Source organism: Phaethon aethereus (assembly GCF_964289735.1).
Source record: "Phaethon aethereus genome assembly, chromosome: 1".
NCBI lineage: Eukaryota > Metazoa > Chordata > Aves > Phaethontiformes > Phaethontidae > Phaethon > Phaethon aethereus.
Genome location: NC_138575.1, coordinates 5,158,185 through 5,180,450, shown reverse-complemented (window position 1 = coordinate 5,180,450; position 22,266 = coordinate 5,158,185).

Sequence of the window (22,266 nt, the reverse complement as noted above, 5' to 3'; positions counted from 1 at the left end):
CCCTTAAGTGGAAATATGTTTTCTAACAGCACAGAAACTCTCCCCAAGGCTTCTGTTGTACCAGGTTAATCAACCATACATGACAGCAGAATTAGAGGTGCTAGTATTTTATGTTCTGCATCTAAAGTATGTTTCTTCGTGTGTACTTAACAGGCTTTAATTTTATAAAACATTGCGCAACAAGGCACCTTGGGGAAGAGCAATTAACTCAGATTATGTTTTCGTTTCAGTGAATACCAAATGAGAAACTGAAATACTGATTTATGTAGCCACAAAATCAAATCACGCTCCTTAATACTGCCTGATTTTTCAATGTGGCCATCTTTGGTCACAGCCCACCCTTTTGGTCCTGACATGCAATTAAGATGTTGCTCAAACCGAACTCTCCCTTACAAATATATCAAGATATTTTATAATCACGATACACAGACAACCAGTCCTGTTTGAAGTTAATTGTGAGGCTCCTATCATCTTCGGTGAGGGCAGAAATAAGCCTACCGAGGACATTTTGGTATAATTTTCCCGTTGATGACTATCGCAGCGAGTTTAAGTTAATTATGGATGGGGATAGGCACTGCAAAACAATTTGAAGGATGAAGGTACTAATTTAGGATCCAATCTAGCTCTCATTAAAGTCAATGGAAAGATTCCTATTGACTCCAATAGAAGCTGGTTCAAGACCATAAAGACCGAATGAGCTCATGTGAAACTTCTCATCCAATTTCTCACTACAGAAAAGAAATGATGCATCAGCACCTGAACCACTATTCGTGCAGAGGGCTTACTTTGGTCACCTTGAGTCACACACAGCAGTTCCTTACTGTACTGGCCATTGCCTCGGGATCAAGAGGTCTGTGGACAATGTGTAGTGACTTGGGCTGATTCAGGATCCTGCTGTCTGAAGGATTTTCCAGTTGGAAAATCGGTTTGCAACAAGAGATGGGATGGGACAGGACAAGAAATGAAGGAGAGGAGAGGAAAGGAGAGGAGAGGAGAACCTAGAAACAGCCTCAGTTGCCATTTTCAAGGCTTTCAGGTGGGATGCAAGAAGCAAGTCCCTTGCATTGTTTCCCCAGGCCATCACATCCATTCCTCCCCAGCTCTGCTGTGGGAAGCCAGCCTGATCCTGGCAGCACAGAAGGTAGGGAGTCGTGGACCCCACTGCTCCCCTGTCTCCTCTCCGCGGCAATCCAGCCTCCTCTGCTATTGCAACCACCGATTCCTCTGCTCCCTCACTGGCAGCTGCCAGAGATTGAGGCCAGGCAAAGCAGAAATACAGAGAATTCAGCCTCCCTGCCTGCAAGGCTCCTCTTGAGAGTCAGGCAGACAGCAAGCCAGAACCTTCCATCCAATTCTCCCAAAAGGGATATGTTAAAAAATCCCTTCCCATGCAAAAAAGAATGTCTTTTATTTTCTTGACTTCTATATTATAAATCCACTATGAATCCTATGCAGTAGGTTTTATTTTTATTCTTCACATGACCCAAAATACACCACCACCAAGAACAATTTATTGATGAGGTATTTTTTTCCCTACACTAGGAAAAGAATTCATTCTTTCTGGCCTAATCAGTAGAAAAATGTCATTCAGTGTAAATAAGGTTGTCATTACTGTCTATTAAGAGATACGATTTCTTTAGTCGCAAATATATTTAGTCTGTGAAAAGTTCATGAAAATTGAAATTTGATTCCATCAAACAGAAGTAGAGATATTCTTTCATAGCATTTTCCAGGACACCTAATTCTTATGCATGTCCTACTCTGACAGATAGCTCTGTAATAATGATACCCTATTACCTGTGTTCATTGCTCTAGGTTTTTCTTTCCTTTTGCCTACCCCACTCATTAATAAATGTTTTACTACTTTTAGTTAACATGACAGTGTCAGCGCAGCCAGGGTAAAGAAGCTGGATTTCCATCTGCCCGCTACAGAGGAATCATTAACTAATTTCCAGCTGCAAATTTCTACCTACTAATAATGTTCAAGCAACAAGGAAATTGGATTGAATTTCAGATTCCACCCTGAATCTCTGAGACCAATAATGGTGAAAAAAAGTAACATTTTTGATACCAAGGAGTTTTGACGTAGTCTTTGAAAGGTAAAAGAATGGGTCTGATTTAGGCTCTTCCAGGATAAGCCTGATGTTTAAGCTGGAGAATTTGTTGGGGACTTCCTACTCTGTTCTTCCAGGAGAGAAAAAAAAAACAAAAAAACAACAAAAAAAAACCTGCTATATCATGAATAGTTACTATTCTGCAACAGGATATTAACTGTCAGCCAGCCAGCCCATCAGATAGCTTGGCTTGCCGTCTGTGGGCCAGGAATTAAGATTCCTACGTCCCTTAGTCAGCATTGCTACCAGGGAAGGCAGAGCGAGCCCTCCCCTCTTGCCAAGACAGTAGCAGTGCTGGTGAGCTCGTCTCTGACAGAAGTCACTCTTTGCATATCTTCCACCCATCAGTCTGGGAATTAAGAGATAAGGAGCATTTCCGTACATAAATAACCTCTGAGCTGTCTTTGAAAATAGAGCTCGGCATTTTTCAGCTTACTGCTGGCGATGGCGTTCCTGCTTATGCAAGGCTAGCTCATCATAGCCCTGACTCAATGTTGCAAGAAACATCATGAAGGCCACCCCCGACCCCTGTGCTGCCAGGGTGACTGGATCTCCGGGCAGAAACCTGCCCTGCTCCTCCCTCTCCCAGGAAAATGCAGAAGACTCTGCACTTTCTGCCTTCCCCAAGGGGTCGGGGCTGCTCCCTGAGGATGGGTGATTCAGGTTGTGGGATCAGTTCCAGATCCACCTGTGCCGGCTGAAAAAACCCTCCATGCCCATCTGGCTTGCCACGATTCCCCTGTCCTGTGGGTGTTTCCTCCTTCGACCGACCGAGTGTGAACACCCTCGCCCACTCCAGCTTGGACAAGACCTGCTGTCCAGGCTGCCTACCCCACCCTCACTCAGGGAGCACCCACACGGATGGTTTGGCTAGCAGGTCGTATGGGACCCCATGCTGGAACTGTAGGGAGACTTTTTGGCACAGAGGGTGCCAAATCCCTCCCCGTAGCCCTCCCGTAGACCCTCTCTCCTTCCCCTGGTGCCCATCCCCAGGCCCCAGCTCTGCTGGATAGAAAGAGCCATCAGCAGAGGAAGGACTCGGGCGTATTTGCTTTCAGTTGGCGTAGCCTGCTGCACGTGAGAAAACGCTGGTGTAGGTAGAGCACCGTCCCGACCTCCTCCTTATCGCAGCCCTGTGGCACCTGCACAGAGAGACCAGCAAGAGACACACAGAAAAGGACCTAATCGGCAACCCTGCAAACGGGCTGAGGACACCGGCCAGAGGAACACAGCTCTCTTCTCTCTCTCCGATTTCCCCCCGGCTCTTTCCAGTGGGTCACTTACAGAGTAGCTGTTACCCCCAGAATTGCTGGAGGTTTTATTCTGATCTCTGTTGTTTCTCGCCTACACCCAGCTCTGCTGGCTGTACGGCAGCCTGGGCTTGCATCGTGATGAGACGAGCGCAGTAACACCAAGCCCCACTCAACCCCACACCCAGGTCACAGCGTCCTTTCTTATTTTTAAGCCCCGTCTTTTCAGTACCTCATTCCCACAATTCCCTCGACACAAAACAGTATTTGGAAGTCCCTGGACAGGTGCAGTAACGTCTCTTGGCTTTTTCACGGAAGGGTTCCTGCTTTGCACTCTGGGCAAACGTGGGCTTTTGCGGCCAGCCCGCTCTTCAGCTGTGTCACACCCTCCTGGCATCCCACCAGTTCACACTGGCCAAGGTTTTTCTTCTCATCTCTGTGTCCTTCATTCTCTGACACATACAGATCTTGCCATGCCACCACAGGCCTTACATTACATAAAGTAGTCGTGGAAAAATCAAATGCTTTCTCTACCGTTTTTCTGCCTGCTCTCCAGCCTCACTCAGCTATGCCAGTACATTGGTTTTCAAGTCCTCCCACCTTCCCAGTCCATTCTGAAAGGTCATCTCTGTCTAGAAAGGCCAACATATATAAATCTCTTGAAGTCTACAGGACCTTTTCTACTGCCTTCTGCAGGAGTAAGGCCAGGCCCTTGAGGATCCATTGACAGCTTTCATTGAAGCTTTCTTTAATGGTGATTAGAAAACTGTTCAAAACACCTGCTTTTCATCAAAAACTAGAGCTGATCTCAGGGTAGCATATTGAGTCAAAGACAGATGATTGGCCCTTGAGCACTGCAGAAACCTCATAAAAGATGTTTATGTTCAAACCCCGAGAAAAAGCCTTGCCTTGGGGAATGTCATCCCTCCCGTGATCCTATGCAATTCTCAAGGAGAAGCCGTTTTTTCTGTCCTACAGAGGATACTATTTTCTCCATTCATTAACCTCACTCAGCCACATTTTCCAATGCCCTCTGTTCCTCTTTTGGTAAGAAGGATCCTGGTAAAAAAGCACTCTAACCCAGGCATATCCCATTTAATTTCCAGCTCCTAAGAAAGTTAACTCAGTTAGGGATAAGAGCGAAAGTTCCCACAGGAAGATGGTTTAGATCTTAGTTTTATTGATTCAAATGACTCTTTCAATCTATTGACAAGGGGAAGATTGGAGGACAACTACCACATCAGTGGGTACTTGGTTTTCATGGCTGAGGGCACCCTGAGACCATGTAGAAAGGCAGTGAGTTTCTGTTCCAGCTCTTGACCTTGGTAAGCAAGGGAAATTTCCAGTTTGATTCCAAAGTCAAAATTATATAAATTTCTGTTTTCTATAGAACAGGCAAAACCAAAACTTGGTGCAAAATGCAGAGGGGTTTATAATCTGAATCTAGACTCTACTTGAAGGTAGAATCAATACTTCTCCACCTCTCCCACCCAACTCTCTGAAATCCCATTGACTTCAGTGGGTATTTCCAGCTCCAGATGAGGCATATTTTGTGGCAGTATTATTCACTCTAGCAAAAAAAGTTATTCCTCCCAAAGTACTTCAGTAGGGTATTCCCTTTCTTTCATGCAACACTCCTTGTCCCAGATTTTGTTCTCCACAGTTTCCATTCCACAGTACAAGGCAATCCCAACATAGCTGAGGAACTGGACTTGGCCACGCAGGCAAAGCTGTAACTATAGCGTGTTCCCAGCTAAGAACAGAAAACAACATTTAGGCTTTAAAGCAATCTTGTCAGAGAGGCAGATCAAATAATGATGGCTAACACAGCAACACCTCTGCCCACAAGAGACACAACACACAGTGAATGTTTGTGAAAAGATCTCCCACTGACTCCCATAGATATGCATCATCGCAGCCAGAGCATGGGTGGGGTGAGAAGGACAAGCCACATGAGGGCAAATATGTCCAAACGTGCTATCTATCTCCTACCACCACCATCATCCAGGATAAAAGAACTGGGATCATGAAGTGAGGAGGAGGCTGAAAGGAGCCTGGTGAGCAGGATAGAAAATAAGGGAAACAGACAAGGTGATTGATAGATGCTTTTCTCTGCTGTTCTGGACATCCTTGGCTGCAGGTCTCCAACCTGCATTGGGGTTTTCTATGGTTTCACAATTTATAATTCCTGAAGGATTTTGATAGGAGAGGTTTCCCTGAATTTTCTGTCTGTCAGATCATACCAAGGGCACAGATGGACATACACACTCACATCTCCTGTTCCATCACACCTCAGTGTGGAAAGAAGAAACATTTCAAAACCATAGGCAAAGTGGGAGAGATACCACAGGTCTATCAGCCAGGAAGGCAGGTTGCATGAAGAGATTAGCTCACAAGTGGCGTGACACAGTGCACTGGGCAATAAGAACCACTTTTCATAACTTTCCCATAAAGAATTTCATCACTTTCAACTGCAAAAGATTCATGGCAATAGCATTTGTTTTCCCACCAAGGTGGACTGTTCCAGTTTTCTTGGGTCATTTCTCAGAGGAGAACTTTCTCAGAGGACTTCTTGAGAGGGTCTAATTTCTGGTCTAGCTCTGCTTCTAATGAATCACTGTGAATCACTGCCAGCAAATTTGATAGTGGAGTTCAGCCAACACTGAGCACTATGGAAAATCCTAGCCCAAAACATTCTCAGGTGTAAGGGATGGGCTGAGAGCAGATCAGATGACTTTCAGGAAGAGTTAACTTCAGCCATGACATTGGGAGATATCACTGAGTGCTCTGCTTTAGAAAATCAGGTCATTTGTCATATTTTTTCACAGATATGTGCACACCAATTGCACCCACATGCCATGAGCATATTCACTGAGTGGTACTGAGCAACATATAAACAAAAATCTGTTCTTTCTGCTGTAGATTATGATTGGAAAAGTTTTGGCAGTCTTTATGCTGACAAATATGATACTCCACATCCAAAATCTTGAAAGTTCTCAGGGCCAAGACATCTCCATGGAAAAGACCGCTAAAGACTTTTTGTTGTTTTTATCCTATTCTAAATATGGATTCAGGATCCTAAATTTAGGTCCCCACTTGAAAACAAAATTCCTGATTCAAGTGGTTTCAAAAACACATTCGCATAAGAAGCCCAGGGGAAAAAAAAAGTAATGCAGACCCACACTGGAAGCAGGGGATGGCCATTCCACGCCTTCGAATTTTGCAATCTTTACTTGTGGCTAAAAGCAAAGCCAATTAAAGGAAACAGGAATCTGGAATCTGTTGTTGACACTAAGATCTTGGAACAAGGATTTCAGCCAAAACTTTACACTGAATCAACGTCTCAAGGTCTATTTCAGTGGGAATAAAAAAAGAAGAGGATTCTTAACTTTCATGGCCAACCAGATTCAGTAAAGCAAACATGAAAAAGTGGTGGCTCTAAGACACTCCCAGAAACAAATTCTGGAAACAAAGCAGCTCCATCTTTATCTAGACTGTCTGTAAGGGAGTGATCGTCATAAGCCCTTCCCATAATCAAACTCTTGGTGAAGTCTTCCAATATGAGCTGGAAATCTCTATTTGAATCTACTTCTACTTCTGAACTGATCAAAGGTAAGGGCATTTTGAGACCAACTCTAACTAATAATTCATGTCCAGCATCCAAGCCCCCTCTATGCTTTAATTTGTTTCTTCTAACTTTAATCTAGTTAAGTTTGCTATGCCTATATGGCATTTTTTGTTGGAATTAGTGAATTCAAGTAAGTCAATACAAGACTAAGAAGCACTTCATGTAATCAATCCTACCTCTGCTTTATCAAAGTATTTACATATGCTCCTGTCTTCAAGCTCAACTGTAAGTGTATTTATGTGCTTCCAGGAACTGAGACATACAGTTTTAATGACATGAAATCAGAGACTTTTTCCTATCTGAAATAGCACCTCTACCTTCCCTTGAGCATTAGAGTTTAAACAATAAATGACTTTGATCTCAGCTACCCTTCATTTTGGTTGTGGAGTTGCAAAATGAAAACCCACATGACAAGGCTATACCAAACAAATTAACACGCTGCTTTGCCCGTCTCTGCCGAACCCCCAGCCTGTGAGTATCAGACAGAGATTTAGAGCAGCCTAAGTTCTACTGAAAGTTAAAATACATGAAATCAAATAGAATACTGTGCATCTAGGTCCAGTAGGACTCTTTTTTGATGTTTTGGTACAATCATCCTTTACGGAGCCATGCAGGGGGAAGAGGATATGGCATATATCTGAGAGTCATTTCCAAAAGAAGAATTGGCTAAAAAGATCTGAATCACTTTCCATCTTCAGTGTTACCCAAAGTAAAATATGACATAGCTTCATTTTCAGTAGAGGTAGAAAAGTCAACCTTGGAGGTAAAGATTGCAGAAACTATGTGCGATTATGTGTTGAGTAGATCTCCCTCTGACCTTGTTTCTTACCAAGTTACATTTGCTGTACCAAGCTGGAGAATGACATGTTCCACTCATAGATGGCCAACCCTGACACACGGCATGGGCTGGGGCATTTCAAGTATAAGTTTTCCTAAGCATGTCAGGCATCTAGCAGATATTAGTTATTCCATATATAAGCTGGAAAGCGGCTTGGAAGTTGGTCTTGAGCAGTGTGCTCCATGGCACTAACACTTTTCTGTTGGCTGTGTGCAATGGATGGGACTCACATCTGTGACCTCCTCTCATTCCCATCATCTTCCTCTGGCTGACACTGGATCTCATGCTGACACATTGCTGAAAAAACAAGCTTTATTTCTTATTTTGGTTTGTTTGTTTGTTTTCTTTTTTTTTGGGCCAAGAGAGTTTATGGCCAAATCAATTCCCTGATCCGAATCACCATGCAGACACATCAACATTAGTGTAAGCACAAAGGGAATGAGTGGCTTTTGAGTGGAATGAGTAGGGAAAAGGGGACTCAAAGGACTCTTCCAGTAACTCTTTCCAGCAGATTTTTCAAGAGCTATGCCAGATTAAAGCAACGACTTAACCACAGCATTTAACAGTCAGCCTTTACTCAGGCAAATTTTCCATTATCAAAGGACCATTTATGTTAGTGGGAAAAAATCCCTATTCTCAAAGGACTCTGGCGGTACAGTGACAAGAGCAGTGCAAGTGTTTATAAAAGTTATCCCAGCATCTGGTTTGTACCGAAAAACATGATCAACTACATCTCGATTTAGATTTAATGGGCTCAGAGCTGTCACTTGTGTACCTGTTTCATACACCATTCTAGTAGCAAGAAATTTATCTTTCCCAGAAGGTTTTTCCCAGGGCTACTATGTAAGATGGCCTTGTGGAAAAGAGAATCAGACCCAGAAAAATCTGTCACATGCTGTGAACCATCTGAGATTCATTCTCCAAAAGGTTCCCAGCCTATCAAGTGCACGGGAAATGGGAAAGTGGCTTTTCCTCACACCCCCAGTGAAGTGTTTTGTGCCATCTCTGACAAGCTGTATGTAATCTCAGGGCAAGCGTGTGTCATGGGACAAGAGGCTGTTTATGCCCCAGGACCATACGCGCTGAACTCAACCAAGGGGAAACTTCCCCACAACAGAGGCAGCTTTTTTGTGGAAACAACAAAACAAAAGGGAGTGCTGGGACAGGCTGCCCCCTCCATTGGAGGAGTGGAGGGTGTTGTTTCCAGCAATCCACCTGCGTGTTCATATCTGTCTCATTTGCATGTGTTTGTTTAAGCTTTTTAATTAACAGAGGGCCAGATCCTGATTACATACACATGCGGGTACAACTCAATCGATCCCGACGCTGGCCCATCTTGCTGACCTTTACAAACCATCTACCAACACCTTTCATTCAGCCGAGAGACAGAAGACACCTATCAGGCACATCAGAGAGCAAAGGGAGGGAGAGCAGCAGGAGTGGTTCACCGAGGAGATAACAACAGCTCTCCTCCGTCTCTCTGCACCACTGTGGGATGGGGCTGGGCATGACCTGGCAAGTCCTGCTGATTTGCTTCATCCCACAGATTACCCAGCAGCCCCGCATCGGTGCAGTCCCACTGCCGATCACATGATATCACCCCAGCATAAACGTACTTAAATTGCTCAAGAGCCATGTGCGGCCCAAGAGCCCCCATGGGTATGAAGTATCTCGCTTTCCCATGCAGCGAGATCAGAATCAGGCACAGTATTGGGTTAGGGAGCGGCAATAGTTGTTCCATAATTAACTCTGAAACCGGGTTCTCATTAGACCTTGCTTTTCATAAACACCCTTCCCTCCACGCATGCCTAATTTCCTACTACTCATCAGGGACTGAAGTCAGTAGTAAAGCTCCCATGGGTTCCACTAAGGCAGATTCACACCCACACAAGAAAGGGCAGTGAACTGGGTGCATCTCTTTGACTATCTTCTTTTTTCCTAGATATATGCACATCACCTTGCAGTGTGAAGATTAAGCCGGGTTGCTGTTGCCAATGAATGTTAAATACACGTCACAGTGACACGCTGAAAGGGCAGGATATTACACCGTCCTCCACATTGTGTGAAGTGTTTGCTCAGTGTCAGCTCTATTCAAAACTACTGTCACATCTCTCTTAGACTTTTTTTATTGTCATTCACTGCTGTTGTTCCCCAGGAATGGGCACGTGCCCTCATTTATTCACGGTGCCCCATATCTGCAATGCAATAAATGTGGGCAGGTGTCTTGTCCCATGTAGAGCAGACCCTTTCCTACATGTCAGGATCAGGCCCATCTTATCTTGCTCCAGAATGAGAGTTTTGCCACAGAGAAGAGGCCAGGAAGGACAGGTGCAGCTAAGGTGGAGGTGGGAGAGTGGGAGAAATGGCGATAGAAGGCAGAGTGGAGTTCCTCTCCAGGGAGATAACGCCAGCTCCAGTTCTTCCTTTGGGTATGGGATTCATGTCACCATTGAAGAGCAAGCTTGGCACTTCATTTGTCACTCTGGGGAATCTATACTGGCTGGATTCCAGCCCCCTGTTGTTCTTCTCCCAGAGGTGCCTGCCCCTCCTTTCTGCCTGGAGAAGGTGCTATGACCCGTCTAGTTTACCCCAGATGTCTAACATCAACCTGCTCGACATTGGGCAAGCTGCGTCCCATCCCTGGTGCCTGCCCCAGTGGCAGGGTGCTACCCATTGGCAGGGAGGAGCAAGAGGCAAGAAGAACACAGTTATGTTCCTAGGCCCCACCCCAGCCCTGCAAATCCACACCCTGTTTCATTGGCTCATCAAGGTGGGGGGATCATATTTCTGAACCTTTTAAAATTAATTAATCTTCCTCAACCCAAGCAAACTAACTGAGGGACAGCTTCTTAGACTGATTTCCAGCGTAAGGAACCAGTGAAGGGGGTCAACATGAAGTTAGAGACCCCAACACAAAGCAGGCATGACCTGGTGAATGGAGAGGGATATCCAAGGCCACATTTCCAAGTCTTTTGGTCATTCAGCTCATGACCTCAGAAGAGGAAAGGACCCTGTCTCACTGCAGTTGCCTATGGTGTCTCTCCACCCAACGGGAACCCCCATCCCAGGGCTGGGACTGCCAGACGATCTCAGTTTTCATCTCCCGTCTTCTGAGGAGCCTAATTCCCCATCCACCTTTGCTCCTCTCCACCTTAGCCCCCCTCCTCCCAAGCTGCCTCCCTTCCCATCGACCTGAAAACCAACCACAAAAATGCAAGGAAAGTTTCTGCGCCTAGGTGGTGATGAACAACACAGCCGAGCAATTGTCTGGCTCTGGAGGGTAGAAACTTAATAGGAGATAGGCTTAGCGATTCCTCCTGCCAAAAGAGTGAAAGGCGAAATTCAACAGAGCGAGCTCAGAGTGATTAAATCCTCTGGCCGGTATGAGCAGGTGCTGGCTTCTGGGGAAAGCATGGTCCCAGCTGGGAATGTGCCAGGGCCAAAAGAGCCCCATCAGCTAGCAGTAGTGTCTGTCCAATGTGTAGCGGGAGGGTGATCTCCCCACCAACACAACGTACTCATCTAGGACAGAGAGGAAGGAGTAACAGAGGTGAAGTGACATGCTCTAGGCCATATGGCGAGCAAGTGGCAGAGCCCAGCACAGCCCTGGGGGCTGCTGTGTGGTCACTGCTAGCCTTCCCAACACCCTCTAGGTAGTCAGCTGGGGAATCCCCAAGAGTGCTGCTGCTACAGACTTCAGAAGTTTCTCGACCCAAAGCCCTCAGGCCCAGTATCTCACCCTGGGATGCCGCAGCAGCCGTGAGCACGTGTGTTCCTATTGGGCACAGTGAAGCTCCCCTCTCCCAGGACATCTCCCTCTTATTCAGTAAAGCAGGCATGGCAGAACTCCTCACACATACAAGGAAATGACTGCGGTGTTTAACGTTTTGATGGAACAGCTGTTTGGCAAGAAGAGATTAATGTTATTCCCCTTTTGGTTTTTGGACCGGACAACTATGGTGGTTCATTAGCTATGCTCCATAGGTCAGCCCAGATCCTGCTTTTTAGAGAAGTGGTGGACCTGAGAACCAGTCCAACCATGTATGTGAGGATTCCTTTGGACCAGGAATCTTCAGCTGGGGGGTAGCCCCACAGCCAGCTGTCTGCCACCCACTGCCAGCTCCCTCCTTTCCTGCCCTGGTAGGAAAGCCTGCCATGAAACGCCACAATTTCCAGCCAGCATCATACCCAAAGGGTCATCGCAACTAGTCAGGGCAAGTTAGAGCAACCCCAAGGCTGCTTGATGGCACGTTTGCCGAGTCCCATGTGTCTTCTGTAATGCAGAGAGCTGAGAAGACAGAGAGGCAGCTTGAAGTGTCTCTGTAGTGGGATAACTCTGGACTAAGGCACTATGGTGTGCGTGCACATGTATGTGCGTGCGCGCGCGCGTGTATCCATGTGAAATATGGTGAATATGTGTGAATGAGTTCAGAGCCAACATTACAGCTTCGGGGGAGCCAATCCAAGATTGTTACTCATCTAATTCCAAAAAGCAGTTATTCCTTTTAGTCAAAGTTTTATTTTTATTTCAAATGTGATGTGGTTACAAACTCATTCCCGTGTATAATTTTGCTTTCCAAGTTAATTACAAGATGTTCTAATTAATTATATTTAATGATTAACGTACAAACTCACAAGGAATGAACATAGCTTAGAGAACATTTGCTCTCAAAAGATATGTCTAGACTAGTTTGGTTTATCAGGAAAAGGTTGAAAAAATTAAAATGAGAGAGAGCCAGAGAGCGAGTGCAAAAATACACTGTGTAAGAAAAAATAACAATAAAAAAAGAAACCAAATTATGTCCAAGCAAGAGCATATTTTTCTTTGGAGTTCAAACACCACCTTTAACCATCTCCCCACCCAGGATCTGATTACTTTTAATGGGACTCTGCTTGTGATTTAAGTTGTTGTTCATTTGTACAGTAATTAAGTTGAGTTGAGTTGGTGTCTATTACATCATGGTTTATATTATGAATTCACACTGCAATTATGTGCGTGTGTGCAAGGGTAAGTGAGCAGAAAAAGGACCTTCTAGTTAAGATCATAACTGATAACTCCGGCAGGCTGGGTTTAGCTAAGCTCTGCCACGCACTTCTTCTCCGACCTCAGCCATGTTACCTCCAGACACCCAAGTGACACATACAAGAGTGGGGACGTTGCCTCCAGACACCCTAGTAACACATAGACCAGAGCGACGTGCCCATGGGGAAGCAGGATCCTGAGAAGAGACTGTGAGGCTAATCCTTCACCCCTTGGGCTAGAAGGCTGCTAGACACTAGTCACAGAGCAGCGAAGCTTCTAGCCCAGGAAGACCATGATTTTAAATAGGGTCTCCATTGCCACAGGAATCAGTTAGGGATTATAAAATGAAGCATCCATCCAGGGATAAAGAATACACATACATATCTGTTACACACACGTCTGCTTGTAATACACACGCATCGTATGTGCATGTACAATAGACACCTAATTTCTAATGCAAGAAACTTTGATTTTATATAGGCAGAAATTGGGGTGGATTAAGCCAAAATATATTTCTAAGTCACCACTTAAAAGCTTCGGGGTTTTTTTCTCTTTCACAGCTTTTTTGTCCAGCTAATTATCAATGGACTGAGAAACTCCCCTAAATGTTAGTGCCAAAAAGAGCGCAACGAAGGTTTTCAGGTGGCATGTTCGGAGCCCCCTGATTCCAAGCGTGTTGATGCTCCACTGGGCTCAGTGCTTGTGGTGTCATGTTGCTTGGCGAGCTGGCTGGGGCCAAGGACACCCCTCCACGAGGTGCTGCACGAACACAGGCTCTATTGTTCACCCAGACGGCTGAGTGCTCGTGGCAAGGGGTACAGATACGCCAGCTTTCGTTTTGTGCTGTGAGAACAGGCCAGCATCCTCTCCCCAGATTTATTCTCACCAGCACAAATGCTGAAGTCTCATTGCCACCTTCCACCAAATATTGCACTGGCGCAGACCAGAGGCAGAGAAAAAATCTTCTTCCGCCAAATTATGACAGAGACATCGTACACTTCTGACAAGAACCTGAAGGAAAACACCAGAACACCTTGCTCCTGCTAAAAACTTCACTTCCATTCTGACATCAAATAACCCTGACTTGCTGCCTCTGTTGTCCTTCTTTAAGACTTTTACACTGTTGGGAGATCTGGGAATTGGCTACAAGTGAATTATGAAGGTTCAAGAGAACAACCACAGCAGAAAAGGGCAATGAGGAATCTGGTCCCTTTTGGGTCTTCTGGAAATGACGCTATGCAAAGCAGCTCTGTAGGAAGGAGTGAGTTAATATTTGGATAAACCAAGCACCTCTTTTATCCTTCTTTTTCAGTGCTAGGATCCCAGCTATGCTCCCAAGTCCCTATTTAGCATCTCAGGCTACATTCTTGAAAGCATTTAACTTCATCTATTCTAGTAAATAAAACATGCAGGGGGCTGTTCTTTGGCCCAGAGGCCAATTGGCATGGACCATCTTGCGCCCGAGCTGATAAGCGTCTTTCCTTCCAAAACCGGGAGGCTGCATCTGAACTGCCTGTGGTGATGCTCCTTGGCCCGGGCTGTCCCTGGACCGTGCCCAGGCATTGTCTGGGAGAGTGCTAGTCGGAACAGGACAAAACCATTGCCAGGGACCATGCTCAGGGTTGGATAGATTGGGAGATCATGTGCCAGTACCTGGGCTTGAGCCCTGGCCTTGTTTAGTTTATCAACACAGCCATAGCTTTAGGTGCTTAAGTATAATTATTTAGGGACCTAATTCCCATGGATCTCCCTGTAGAATGCACCTAAAAATGAGTTTCACAGCAGTCTGCACATGGCTCAGGAGCCTGCCTAAACTAACCAATAGACAACACCAAGGAGAAAGAGAAAAAAGGAAACGTTTTAAATCCTGCCTCCCTCTAGGATGCAGGTACCGTATGCTGGGCGGCAAGAGGACATCTCCCTTCCCAAAGGATTCATGGCCCTGACTCCTCTCCTGGAGTTAAACAAAGATTTTTCTCTCAGAAAAGCGAGGAAGGGGCATGCACTTTCCTCTGCCCCACCTCTTTATCCCTCTTCTGAAGGACCTCACAGCAGATGTGTAAGTACTGGGTGAGCTCACTCCTTCATCTGAAAGGACTTGAGCCATCTTTCCAGGAGAGTGCCTGAATAAAGGTGGAAGGAGGAAGGTCTGGGATGCTGAAAGAAGAGGAGAACAAATAGATAGTGTTGAGAGACACTAGTCAGGAGGGGTTGTTATTGACAGGTAAGTTATTATTATTAAGCAATTGGGAGCAGGAGGGGAAAAAATAAAAACAAATAAAGATTGGAAGACAATCTAAAATACTGTAGTAAAACAAAACTTTGCTTTACAGCTAATCCCACTGAAGTGTCTAGCCTGGTGTTGTCTCAGCAGAACATATTCTGTGAGCAACTTGGGAAGTAATTTGAGCGTCTCTGAAGTGCTTTGTCTTTCGTTGGCTCATCCAGTATTAAATCATCTGGCAATGAAGAAAAGTGTTTAAAGTTAACTTCCATACCGAACAAATTCCTCTAGAAAACTCTTGTCATTCATCCCGGTTTACCCAAAGTCTGGTAGCATTGATTAGGCTGGGATTGGGTTTGAATTTTTTTTATGTGTTTTCATTTTTTCTATTAAAAAAAAAACAATTAAAAAAGAATGCTGCTAACTTCTTTGGACTTAGCCACTTGCTGGAAAACTTAGAAGGCAGATGTTTGAGTTGGGGAAGAGAAAGCTGGTGCTAGGCTTGTAACGTGCTTGTCTGTCATCCCTGGACAATGAAACTGCAATTGCAGCTCCCCTGGGACTCTGGGGATTAAAAGTCTGGTGTAGGTGACACTGCAGACCCAGGGAAGAAAGGTGCATCCCGTCTTGCTGCTGCCTGCCAACCAAGGGCTTTGCAATTAGGCTACAGCCAGCACTAAAAGCAGCCCAGTATCTCCGCCCAGGGGTGGTCTCACAGGTCCCCTCTACCTCCAGTTCCACACACCGGTCCTTTGCGTCCGCTCTAGTCTTTTCTTCTCCACTTTCCAAATGCCAGGGAGGCAACGAAGCTTTGATGTTCCCAGGAGCCCTGCTTCAGTGAGCTTCTCTGCACACACCCACCAGCGCTTAGCCAACCCAGGGAGCTCCTCGTCTGCAGGCAGCTTGAGTGTCCTCCCGAAGGGCCAACACCATGCCATCGCACATCCACCCAGCACTAGCTGGTCCCGTAGGTGGCTTGACACCTGCCACTGGCTCCCAGCTGCCTCCCTCCCCTTCAACCAAGGAAGGTCACCTTGGCTTTTTTCCCTTGTTTCCAGCCCAATTCCCCGTTCTAGCTAGCTACGCTGACAGTCCTGCTCATCTCTTCCTACCCGCAGGCTTGGGAAGCTGAAACACCCCCGTCAAGTAACACACCTAGTTAACTGTGTAATGCTGTACCTATGGGGCAATTCCATCCCAGCACCTGCAGGGATCCTGATTACACCCTAAAACATGATATTTCAATTTCATTATCTGATCGGGCATTAGCAACGAGCACCACTAATGAGTATATTAGTCAGTTCCTTTATTAAACTAGCGGCAGCATTTGATGCAATGACCTCCTGATGTAGCTCTTTGATGCCATGTGATTTGATTTTTATTTCTTTTTTTTTTTTTAATTGAGAACGATACAGCAAGAAAAATGGAAAAATGGTGAGGAGCAGAATTAGCACATTGGCAGTGCAGGCAAATACATGTTCAGCAAGGAGAATGAGTTTTATAGAAGCTGCAGAAAAAGCAAGTGACGAGCTCTAGCTAGCTAGCTAATATTTGAATATACCCATTCATTATTCCTGCTATTATTATTATGAATTTGTTGTTGTTGTTATTCTATTACACAGCCAGTCCTGCGGACTGGTTTTGCCATCTATAACCTGGCAATCTTTCACCCTTAGCAATTGTTGTTTGGCCATATTACCACAGGGCTCGTTGTGCAAGAGGCTGTGCAAGCCCAGAACAAAAAGGGGATGCCAGCCCCAGGGCATTTCCAGTGTAAGTGTCAGATGAGTGACAACGGGCAGATATGGAGGGACAGAGGAGTATGAGGAAACGGGAACACACGTGGCTGATTCAGGGGTGAAGGTTTGGAAAACAGCTTTGGGCTTTGCCAGCTACCAGCTCCATCGGCGAAGCACTGCATTCAGGCACATAAATTCCCACGTCCTGGCAAAACTCCAGGCTGGGGAATAATACAGAACATCCTACCGAAACTGCCATTATAGTTTTCACTTTTCCTCCCAAGATACTCTGGTAGTGCGGTCGCAACCCTGGATAACTCCTGCAGCCCTTTCCAACCATGACTGCATTTTTACAGATTCTATCTCAGGTCCAGTTCCAACCTGATAGTTAATCATGATAGTGTTCAGGGCTCCTTCACATAATTGCTGCAGGTATTAAGCTAGCCCAAACTGAAGGATGAGGTGCTTTACACCCATGCAAATGTCTGGCATGGGCTTACATAAGAAGCATTTGCACTAGCCATAGATCATTTGTGGCACTGCTCTGGCATGTTGACATGTGAAACACCATCGTACGATCCACCTGGCTTTGGGACTTTGAGGCTGGCTCACTCAGGCTGCTAAATACACAGATCTTAACAGAATTCTTTCCGCAGTCTTTTTCCCCCAGGAGGCCAAGAAGCAGCAAAGCGAGCTGGGAACATGAGGAGAAAAAGTAGCTGGTTGGTATGGCAGACGACGGAAGACCCAACCTCCCTACTGGCTGCATGACCTTGTATCCAACAGGTTAAAATACTACTGCCACTGTGTCACTATGTAGTCTAATCCTAACAGCCATGTGCCACCAAGCTGTTGTCTTCTCCCCCATCACAAGTAAAGCCCTCTGCTCCCCACCGCCATGGAGGATGGTGCCTGCACTGGCCCTATTGATAGTCACCAACGCTGGAGTTTGTGCTGTGTCCAGAGGGTTGATTCAGATTTTTTTTCAGGGGAAAGAGGGTCCTACATCAAGGTCTAGGGTCAAAATACTGCACAGAAATACCACCCAAACCTTCCAATAACTGCAGCAAGGGGCCTGTGACTTCCCTTGACCAGGAGTGGCAAGCGGGCACTTCACCACCCACCCTCACATTAGCTGGGAAATGAGCATTTTTGGGAGATACCCACAGAAGACCAGCCAGGAGCTGGGGCCCCCTCCTCTCAGTAGCTGCAGTAGTTCAGCCAAAGGGGCCCCTTTTATGTTTTTTTAGCAGATTCTCTGCTGCAAACCACCCAGCCGAGCCACATGCCCATACATTCCCGGCAGCCCTCCGAAAGCCGAACCCCAGCACACCCGGATCTGTAATGGGCCTGCTTCCATCTGACTGCCCAGTTAACATCCTCCTGCTGCCTCCTTAATTATAATCCTTTTATTTTATCTAACCCCAATTGTAACAGTTGGTGAGTCACCGGGCTCCATAACAAGACGATCAGGACACATTTCATATTACACTGCAGTTTTCATTCCAGGGCGTGGGCTGAAGGCGTTGTTTATTTATTTTAATTTGGTTCGGTTTGGGGTTTTCTCACATGTGATGGAGTACAGAGATTTAAGCAAGGGGTAGAAGGGTGGAAGGGGTAAAAAACAAAAACAACCTCAATCCATCTGGATCAATTAAATCTTGTTGAAAAGTTTTCAACCCCAGGGTTGCCTGAGGTAGGTCTAATAGTCACACTCTTTGGCATTTAATGAAAATGCTAATGATTTCTCCTTTGGAATATATTTTCACTTCTAGTTTGAACAAGATGCATCTCTCCTCCAATCAATTCCACACGCTCTTTTTTTTTTTCCTCCCCATTTTTACGCGTGCCCCTTCAGGGCAAATTAAGAAATTATTGCCTCTATCCAAAAAGCAGCTGAAACGTGCAGCCTTATGCTTCACGTCACAGGGGTGGGGAGGAAAAATCTTTGCATGGGAGCAACAATCCCGTTCATGTCTGACTTGCGTAGGAAAAAATGGCGTCAAACTGTTCTCACCCTGGCTCCCCAGGGAAAGCTGCGGGCGCAGGTCTCTGCAGGTGAAAATCACCGTCAGACCGACGCAGCTGTCTTTAGATTTACAGCCGCTGAAGGCCTCACCTACAACGTTCGATTTTCTGCTTAGTAGCAATAAGAGTGAGAAAGATAAAGATAAGAGAAAGAGGGGTGTTTAAATAGAGGATGACATTCGTCTCCCGCAACTTCTAAGGGATCGGAATGGAGATCGGTGCTTCAGTTCATCCATACATGGCACAGAGAGGTAGCTTCACTTCACCCCAAATTGGGCTGGAATATTTTGATAGCTGAAGTACGACGGCTGAAACAAATGCACCAGGCGGGAGAACTGCCACAAGTCAAACCCAGTGAGAATTTGCAAAGGAAATTCAAACAAATCACAAAAGTTTCCAGTAAAGGATGCGAAAACTGACTACGGGCTTAGAGGCATAAAGGTTAATGGGAAAGAGAGGATGAGAGTAGGAAGTGCCTCCTTGAAATTGCCATCAGCTCAAACTAAACAGTCTCCCTGCAGAGGCCTGAGTGAAAAGGCACAAGGAATCATTAGTTTTGCCTATACTAGTATATTAAATGAGGCCAGGGCGTGTGATTGCCCTGCTCTTAGCTGAGTCCCTAGCAAGTTTTGTCCTGTGGCACCTGGCATGCTGAGGCATGGTTCAGAAGACATCACATGCCAGACAGTAACCCTGGGACCACTCTTTTTTGGTGGGGAGGTGGATTTTAGACTTTAGAGATGTACCGTCTCAAGCCATTCCCTGCCATTTGTCTTTGGGATCAGAGAATGAGCCCTGGATCATTTTATTTACTTAGCCAAACACAGGTACCAATTCTGACTCTGAATAATTTTAAGAGGTCTATCAAGTCCTAGGTTGAAGGAATTGATGCAGAAAATGCAGGTTGGCATCAGCAGTAAGTCAGACTTTGGAACACCTTCAGCAGTAAAGAATAATTAAAGACATGGATGTAAATGAAAATTGCAATAAAACACAGCATGTTTTCTGACAAAGATAGATCATTCTGAACTGACCTGATAGTTCGCTTTGATAAGATCACTTATTTTCTAATGAAAGGAAATGCAGTAGATCTAATCTCTCTGGACTTCAGAAAAGCATTTGTTATAATACCTCATGGGAAATTATTAAGCGGTAGAGTATGGAGATTAGAAGAAGTTTAGGATGAAAAAGGGAATCACTACAGAAGAAATTACAACAGCTGGTGTTGAGAGAGGAAGTATTGAGCTGGAAGGAAGTTATGACTGCAGTTCCTCAGAAATCAGTTTTGGGACTGATTTTATTTAATATTTTGCCAAATGTCCTTGTCACAAAAATTTCAGCAGTGTTATTAGAATTTGCTGCTAATAGAAACTCAGAAGGCACTGCTGTCAGTGCCTAAGAGCATAAAATTATCATACAAGATGAACCGCATGTCCTTGAGACCTGGAGGTTCAGTACTGAAGGGATCATGCTTCTCACCTAACTTTAGCTACACTGAACGTGTAGTCCAAAGTAGCTGGCTAAGTTCCTGTTATACTCAAGTAAAGACATAAGGAGACAAATCAGCCTCTGAGGCTGTCTTTTTCAGACACCTTAGACACACTTATCCTACCTTTTTTGTGGTAGGATATGATACCTATTTTCTCTCCTGTGTCTGTAGAGGAGCCATAGACAATTAGCCTAGGCTAGACAACAACCCTACATTGCTGTTCATAGACATTCAAGATGGATGCTGGGTGGATGCATTATTAGATTAGGTACTAATGAGAGTTTTTTAAGCTATTGCACTAAAAAAAGTCTGAAAAGTGGGATACATGGATTAACTGTCAGAAGAGAACATGTGACATGGCTGTCAAAAATGTGTCTTACAAGGAATTTCCAATAAGGATAGGGAAGGATAGATCTGTCTTGATCAAAACACACAGAGGACAACCTCCAAAGCACCAGAACAATTCCAGGGTAGAGAACAATCCTATTTGTTTATATTTAGGAGAGATTAACTCAGAGTACAAAGCTGAAGTACTGGGTTGCATCAGGAGATGGTGAGCCCATGTCATGGGAAGAGAATATACATCTTGGTTTGTTTAGCTGAACAAAGTGAAGACTAAGAAATGACAGTGTTGGTTTATATAAATGCATCAGGACAGTAAATGGGGAGGGAAAAAACATCTATTTAAACTAAAAGTACCATGGGCACAATATATGGCATAAACTGAAACTAAATAAACACAGGCTGGTGGGAGAAAGACTAGGATCAAGGACCCAAACAGCTTCCAGTTAACATAATGGGAGCAAAAATACACACACAAGAAACTTCCTTCATGATGAAACCTTCTCAGCTCATGGAAGAAATTAAAAGAGAGAAGAGAGATGACTTAAAGACTCAAGAGGTGCCCTCCAGTTTTATAGGTCTGTATGAGAAAAAGAACAAGTAAACTTTCTGAAGAGAGAAAAACCTGTCTGGTATGTTATACTGAAAACTGTACAGTTGTCCTTTTAGCACCTGGTACTTCCTTTTTCTCACTAGGCTGCTGGTGTTTCACTTGTAACAATACACTAATTGAATAGCACGTTGACAGATTTGCATGCCACAGTCCTCCCGCTTCTGATTTCTTTGTTGCATTTGTCTACATCTAAGCCTGAAGAAAAAACAAAACAAAACAAAATGTCAACAACCAACAGGAGAAACAAAACAAGCACACATGCACACAGCACTTCCAAACTGGTCTTGAGAGCAAACAATAGTAGGAAGGGATAACTACCACTCTCAGGGCTCTCAGATGATCGGGTCAGTGAAGCAGACACAGGAAAGGGGATTTTGAGAAACAAATAATACCTGTGCCTGAAATGGGAGCTTTGTTGTAAAGAGAAAAGAAACATATGCTCTTCAGCTGGAGTGGATTTCGTATGTTGCTCAGAAGTGATCGGCTCATCCTCAGTGTAAAGGACCAGTGTTGTGTTAACCGTTCTGTATCAGTTTCCCTTCAGAGTCCCCTGCCCGAGCCATCAGGTTGTATCACTCCTGTCAGGCAGCACAGACAGGAGATGAGGGTAACTCAGATCCCTGATGCTGCTGAGCAGACACCCATCTGTGCTTCCTGGGGGCATATATATACCCTGGCAGGGCTGGATGTGGCTCAGCAGCATTGGTCAGGGGCTGGGACAACTAGTGATGGTGGACTGACAAATGCAAGTCTCTAGTTTTTCCAGGTACCACATAAGCTTGAGGTTCTTGCTAGGATCCCTGATGTCCTGCTCCTTCTTCTCTGGGAGCTGGCCTTGGCCAAAAGGGAACCATACAGTCACAGCATGCTTCTCACTTTGTTCACCAAGAGCAGAAAGTCTCCTAGGAATGCATGGACCTGAGGAAGAGAGAGCAAGAGCCCTGATTATCAAAGAACAGGCAAAATGTGTGCTCTGCA